This window comes from Mus caroli, chromosome 12, assembly GCF_900094665.2.
Source record: "Mus caroli chromosome 12, CAROLI_EIJ_v1.1, whole genome shotgun sequence".
Taxonomy (NCBI): Eukaryota; Metazoa; Chordata; class Mammalia; order Rodentia; family Muridae; genus Mus; species Mus caroli.
Window position 1 is genome coordinate 513,168 of NC_034581.1, and position 7,495 is coordinate 520,662.

The 7,495-nt window shown below is 43.9% G+C and overlaps 1 protein-coding gene across 11 annotated transcripts in view; it reads left to right on the forward strand.

Moving 5' to 3' along the window:
- Positions 1-7,495, forward strand: part of Dtnb (dystrobrevin beta) — a 193,562-nt gene that overhangs the window by 130,336 nt on the left and 55,731 nt on the right. The window lies entirely within an intron of this gene.

Here is a 7,495-nt window from a genome sequence, read left to right on the forward strand (position 1 = left end):
CCATTGGCTAAAACCTCCCAGAATAGCATTTCCCAAACCTGAAGAAGAGAAGAATCCCCTGGGGCACTTGTTAAAAATACACATTTCAGGGATCATATCAGACTCAATGAGTCAGAATCTCCAAGAACAGGATAGGGGGAGGCTGTGTGTTTAACAAGTTCTCCGGGTGGTTTTTGTCATCAAACCAGTTTGGGGAATAACCTTAGCAGGAAGCAGGGGAGCTGGCTGCCAAGCTCCCTTAGCAAGGGGACATAGAGACTGAATAAATCATTGGCGTGGTGAGACAGCTCTGTCTGTGTGGAGACCCAGGACCTGGACCAGGTAAGACACTGCCTGCTGCCTCCTGAGGGCACTTCTAGCAGGGAGCAGAGCCAAGCAGGAAGTGGTGTAGGCGAGGCACATGAGTTTGGATCTGGCTCTCACCTGACCTTAGATGTGTTTCTTCAGTTCTTTAATCTCTGGGGCCGATGATGACATCCACCTTATGAGGTTTACACGAGGACTTAATAAACTGCCTATATTATTTTAGAGGTAACTGGAGTAAGAGACCCAGTGAGAAAGACAGAGAATGGGCTATGAATTATGTCCCCAAGGACCTAGAACAGCACAGCCGCCTGCCCTATCCTCAACTATATATATATATATAAAGTCATAACGTTTCAATCTTATACTTCCCATTGAGAATATTCTTAGTTCAAAACTAGAAGACAGGGCAGGTTATTAAAGAAGTGAGCTTGGGGGCTGGTGAGATGGCTCAGTGGGTAAGAGCACCGGACTGCTCTTCCGAAGGTCCAGAGTTCAAATCCCAGCAACCACATGGTGGCTCACAACCATCCGTAACGAGATCTGGCGCCCTCTTCTGGAGTGTCTGAAGACAGCTACAGTGTACTTTACATGTAATAAATAAATAAATCTTTAAAAAATAAATAAATAAATAAATAAAGCTAACCAGGGATACCCAGAGAAACCTTGTTTAAAAAAAAAAAAAAAAGAAGTGAGCTTGGAAATGTGTGTTAGCTTTAGTAACATCGCCTGCTGAGCTTCATCTGATTAGCTTCACCTAGTTAGCTTCGTCTGAGTTCTTTTCATAGTTTACTAGTTTTGCTCCTCCGCATCACCAGAGTACCTCAAAGCTGAATGTGTCAGGGGTACCAAGATAAGATGCTAGGCATTCAGTGATCCCAGGTAAGTTAGCTGCATGAAGCCATCAGACAGAGAGTGTCTTCCTGACAGTGTTTTATTGCTCAGGAAGATGAACAGAAGGGATTCTTGGCCTACATTAACCACAGACATTTTCTTAGACAAACCATAGGCTTGCTGTATTATACCCAAGACCCAGCTACCAGGGTCAGTCTTAAAATTATGACTGCCATTTTTTAGAGTTGGATCAGACAGTAGAATATATTCCAGATTAAGACTTTATTATGAAGTCAGCATGTCAGCTGGCATCTTGGTCTGTGTGAAATTAGTCCTAGAGCAGATATCACAGTGTATCCATGGCAACTAACACGGCTCTGCAGCTTAGAGAAGCACAGCTCAAGAGAACTGACATTGTGCCTGGGTACGTAGAATCCTAGAGGATTTCATATCTGTCCAGCAGGAGATCTTGAGATGTCACATGGATGGTAAGAGTTTGTACATGGTGGCCTTTCATAGTTCCGCCAACCACAGCGTCTAAGTTAGAGGTAGTATGGTTACTTTTGCAACGCTTAGCAGAGATAACTGCTCTTGAGTATTGTCAGACTCATATTTCCAATCTGTGAAACCCAGGTGCCCAGTATATTTTGCCAACATGAAGTTTGGAGCTACTGAGGCAGGAGTCCTGAAAGGGGCGGTGCTACTCTCTAAAAACAAGCAGTTTCAGAACTCAGCACGAAGTATAAATCACAGACAAGATCACACAAGAAATGTGTAATGTGATATTTAAAAATGGGAGAACATTTTAAGAAATTTGGTTTCTTTCTTTTTTTTAATTAATCAATTTCCTTTTTTGAGGTAAAGTTTCATGTATCCCAGCTGGCCTTGATCTGTTTCTTGAGTGCTTTCACTACACTACCTGCTTTGTGGTTCTAGAGAACAAGCCAGGGCCTCATGCATGCCAGCTGAGCTACAGCCTTATCTACCTTTTGTAGTTGACAATGCATAGATGAATGGTTTTGACTAGAGTTGTCAAAAATAATGCTATATTAGCCAAAATAAAAGATACAGATGACTTTTTAAATGGAAAAGATTCTGGCTGTTTTGTGAGATACTAGAAATTATATTCCTGAAAGTTTATTTTAAATGGATTTGCTCTTTGTAATATCCCCAAGTCGGGCAGCTGGAGAGCTCAATGGTTAAACATGCCTACTTCAAAAATCACGAGGACCAGCGCTCTGGATCCCAGCACCCTCTTACGAGCCTCAAACACTGAGGTGTGGAGATGTAAGGACCAGTGGGGCTTGCTGGCTTCTAGGCTAGCTTAGACAACTAAACTCCAGGTTCAGTGAAGAGCCCATGCCTCAAAGGGATAGGTAGAGTATGCTAGGGAACTCTGGGTGCACTGTCTGCCCTCTGCTCAAGAGCACACATGCACACGGATGCACACATGCATATGAGCTTGCATACACACTTGCTCTTTTTTTTTAAAAAAAGATGTATTTATTTTCTGCTTTGTGGATAAGTATTTTTTGCCTGCATGCACAGATATGTGTACCACATGTATGCCTGGTGCCTGCATCCCACAAAACTGGAGTTACAGACAGGTGTGAGCTGCCATGTCGGGGCTGGGAATTGAACCCAGGTCCTCTAGAGGAGTAACCACTGAGCAGGTTCTCCAGCTCTGCACGGTTGCTCTTAAATGCCCACAAGACACACGTGCACTTAGATGAACGAAGAAACACAATAAATCAACTTTTTCAAAAAATCTCTGGCTATTTCTACAGCTAAAAAGAAAGTTTGTCTTTGCCTTCAACTAAATAGCTTCTTTCAATTTATTTTCTTTGTATTCTTTAGAATAACAGATTTAAACAATTTTAAAACAGTTTGAAAAACTTTGAATTCTTAAAAAAAACAAACAAGAAGAAGAAGTTTAATCTCCTCCTCTTCACTGTATATATTCCTCCCTGGCCTACTTTTTCCTCAAGGCTTAGAATGTCGATTGAGCTGGTGTACAGCTCTTGCCCCATTCTACATTAATGTATACCCACATAGATGTCTTTAACATTCTAGCTTTAATTGTGACTATCTCAGTGCTTACGGTTGTATGGAGGTTCCGTGTGACTGCAGCAGCACGGTCATCAGTCTGAACCCTTCTGGTTTGTGCATTGTGGTTGGTACATGAGACACAGCTTCTTACGCTTCAAGGGTTTGTTGCTTGTTCTTTTGTTTTATTGACACAGGTCTCACACTTGCTAGCCTTGACCACTGTAGTCCAGGTTAGCCTCCAAGCTCACCGTCTCCTGCCTCTGCCTCCATGTGCTAGGATCACAGGCATTACACCACAACGCCCAGCAGATTTCAGGTGTTCAGCCCTGTCATAGGTACAGACCCACAACGCCCAGGCAGCGGGAGAGAGGGAGGGCTGGATGCACACTGATCATGGCACAGGACACTACCTATCACTTACCTCCTTCTCTCATAGCTGGCAACACTTTTCCTATTACTGTTGGCAGATAGACACACGCACACCATTGGAACAGGCAGTCCTGTGAACACCAGAGCCACGGCCCTCCAGGGGCCATGCTTTTCTGCCCTGTTATTTGTGAAACATCCAAGGAAGGTTTCTTGGGGCCTAGATGTGTCACTGCCCATCAAGGGAGTGCCCTTGATATCTGCAACATCAAAGCAATAAGGCCATATTGTCAAGAAAGGTCCTTGGACAGAAAAGTGATAAAGGTTGCTATTCCACACATAGTAATGTTCATAGTATGCACACATACACACACACACACACACACACACACCTTCTAAGACTTGTTTCTGCTACCAGATTTTTCTCCCATAAGGTAACTGTCTATAGGGACCCTCAGGCCTTTCTTTCCTAGGCCCTTTCTGCCTCCTGTAGAAGGTGCCAGGTTGGGGCTATCCAGGTTGAATCCATTGGTCCATATCAAGTCTGAGTGTCTTTTGGTGACACCAAATAATATACTTTTTTTTTCTCTCCAAACTATGCATTTTAAGTTGTTTTTTTTTTTTTTTTCAAATGATGCATTTTAAGGTCTGAGTTAGACTTAATGTGGTGCTACACAACACACCTGTAATCTCAGCACTCAGGAGGCAAAGGCAGAGGGCTGGGAGCTCAAGGCCAGTCTTTACAGGAAACCTAGTCTCAAAAAAAACAAAACAAAGCAAAACCAAACCAAACCAAACCTTAAACACGCCTTTAATCCCAGCACTTAGGAGGCAGGGGCAGGCAGATCTCTGTGAGTTTGAGGCCAGCCTACTCTACATAGTGAGTTTCAGGACAGCCAGGGCTACACAGAGAAACCCTGTCTTAAACAAACAAAAACAAAATAAAAAGGAAAGTAAAGCAAGAATTAGTGAGGGTCTTGGAAAACAACTGGCTGGTTTGCATTCTTCATGAAAAGCGCTCCAAGTCGACACAGGAATTATGTTTTTTTCTTCAGTCTTCTTTTGAAAGACAGAAAAGCATAGTAATTAAAAATTAACATATTATCAGAAGAAACTGCAGGGCCCTCAGTGTTGGCAGATACCCAGAGCCATCCTGGGCCTGGGCAGTCTGCCAGTTTTCAGCCTCTTCTGGGTTGGGATTAGATTCCATTTCCATTTAAGATTTAAGGTGGAGTTTTTACTAATTCCACCTCACACTGGTACAAACTGACAATTTTAATATTTTCAGACAGAAAATATTAAACATAAATTTGAAAAGTTGCAGCTGACAACATAGTAACAGGTCCTTCCTCTGGTTGGACTGAGGCCGACATCACTGAACAGGTTGTGGCCTCGCAGTGTGGAAGAAACTGGTGTGGAATTCTACTCATTGTTAAATCCAAACTGAGAGCCTCTGGGATGGTGGGCGTGGATGGCAGGCTCTGGAGATTCTGTATATTGGTCAGCTGAGCAAGAGGAAAGATAATGTTCTGGGTTCCTTCCTGGCCTTCATTAAGATAATTTTGGTCAAACACAGGAGGGAAACTTGCACAAGAAGCCAGCAAGCTTATGCTGAGTTAGAGGTGCTTGTGGGACACCCTAGTATTCTTAATACCTAATTCTTCCATCTACCAGCAAAGGACATGCACATACTAAGGTCTAACAGACTTCCGATGGACGACACACACACACACACACACACACACACACACACACACACACACAGTCTCCTTACTCCTCCCTCTCTTACCAGGCATTTTGTCTTTGCTTTCTCTAATACAGGTATTCTCTCTCTCTCTCTCTCTCTCTCTCTCTCTCTCCCTCCCTCCCTCCCTCCCTCCCTCTCTCGTCCCCTCCCTCTCTCCCCACCCAACTCTGATTTCTTTTTTATTCATTGGTTGGTTTGGTTTTTTGAGATAGTCTCATGTAGCCCGAGCTAGCCTCAAACTGTGTAGCTAAGGATGATTTGACCTGTTCTCCCAGCTTCTACCACCCAAGTGCTGAGATTATAGCTATGCACCCCCATGCTGAGTTTATTCAGTGCGAGGGTATGAACCCAGGACTTCTCATATATCATGTGAGTGCTCTACAAACTGCTACATTTCCAGCCCCCACCCCCACACACACACACTTTCCCACAATTTTATTGTAGCCCCTTTTCTCTTGTCTGTTCCTGAGGAGCTGCCTCTGTGCTGCTGCTCGCAGGCGTCTGTGCTGGGACTCAGCCTTGCCCAGCAGAGGAAGGTCCTATAGAGGTGCTGAGTTGCTCTTATCCAGCTTAGACCTACTGTGCTTGCCCAGGGATATGTTCCTGGTTTTAATAGCAAGCTCTTCAAACATTGCAGCTTGCTTAATCTAGTGAATCATATTCAGTCTCAGAGCTGGGGCCCCACTTATCTTCTCAGGGAGCGTCTGTCCTCACCTCAAGCCCAATTTAGTTATTTTCTTTCCAATCAGAGGGATTTTTTTTTTCTGAAATTCAAGCCTGATGGTGTTGCCATCCTAAAAAGAACCTTGCAGTGGCAAGTTTCCTCTGGTTTGTGATAACATCATTCCCACACTAGCCATCCTTCAGTCTTTATGCTCACTGTACGGCAGCCACTAGTCACATGTGGCTCTTAACAACTTAGAATGTGGTTAATATGACATGGAAGATGACTTTTATTTCATTTTAATTAATTAGCATTTAAAACAGCTGCATACGGCTGGTACGTGCAGAAAGGAAAGTTTTGTTTTGTTTTGTTTTTGTTTTTGCTTTGTTTTGCTTTTCATTTGTGAACGTGCTTGCTGTGTTCAGGGTGAGGTAGAAGTCACTTAGCGACGGGAATAACAGCTCCTCATTCGCAGTGAGGGGCCCTCTGTAGCCTGGCCGACGCAGAAGACTTTCTCCATGGGTTCTCCTTGGACAGCATCTATTTCCCTCATTGCCTTATATTATAGTGAGAGCCCAGAGGCAGCAAATCAAAGAACTGTTTTTCTCTAACTCCTTTGCCTTTCTGAATGTTTGGGTTCTTTAAGAAAAATCAGGGTTGGGGAGGTGGCTTGGCATGTAATAGCTCTTGCTGTGCACCCATGAGGACCTATGTTAGGACCCAGGCAGTCTTGTCAGAGATCCACATGTGGTTGTGTCTGTACCTGTAACTCCAGCATTGTTGGGGGCTCGTGTGCATACAGGAAGATCACTAGGCTTGCTGGCTACCAACTGAAGGAGAGCCTGTCTCAAAGGAATAAGGCAGAGAATAATAGAGCAGGCTACCAGACATCTTCCTCTGGCTTACACACACACACACACACACACACACACACACACGCACACACACGCACGCACACACACACGCGCACACACACACGCACACACAAGCACGCACGCACGCATGTGCGTGCATATGTATCTTACACACTCTCCCTGCACAAAATAAAAGTAGATTAAGCAAAAGCAAGAGAGATCATCCAAACAGGGACACTCTGCCAACCCATCTCTCCATTGTCACATTGACACTGTTTTCCTTTGGTGACAGGAAAAAAGAAGTTTGATTTGGCCACAGGACTGCTTATGGTGTCATGGATGAGACCTATAGCCATTTTTGCCCTATAGAGCTTGGAGTCTCAGTATTTGAAATGACTGTGTGGGCCACACACTGATGAATGTGTTCATGTTGCCATAGAGGGACCCAGGGTGATCGCAGCTACTACCTTCCCAAGTCTACCCCACTGCTCTGTGTGTGGCCCTCTCCTGTCCCATTTCCAGACAGCTTTTTGTTGAAGTCACAGGTTATTCGGGATATTTGGTCTGGGTTTTTTGTTTGTTTGTTTGTTTTATTTTGGTTTGGATTCTTTTTTTTTTTTTTTTTTTTTTTTTTTATTTATCACGGATTTTTGGCTAACTCACCTTAGATGATCTGAC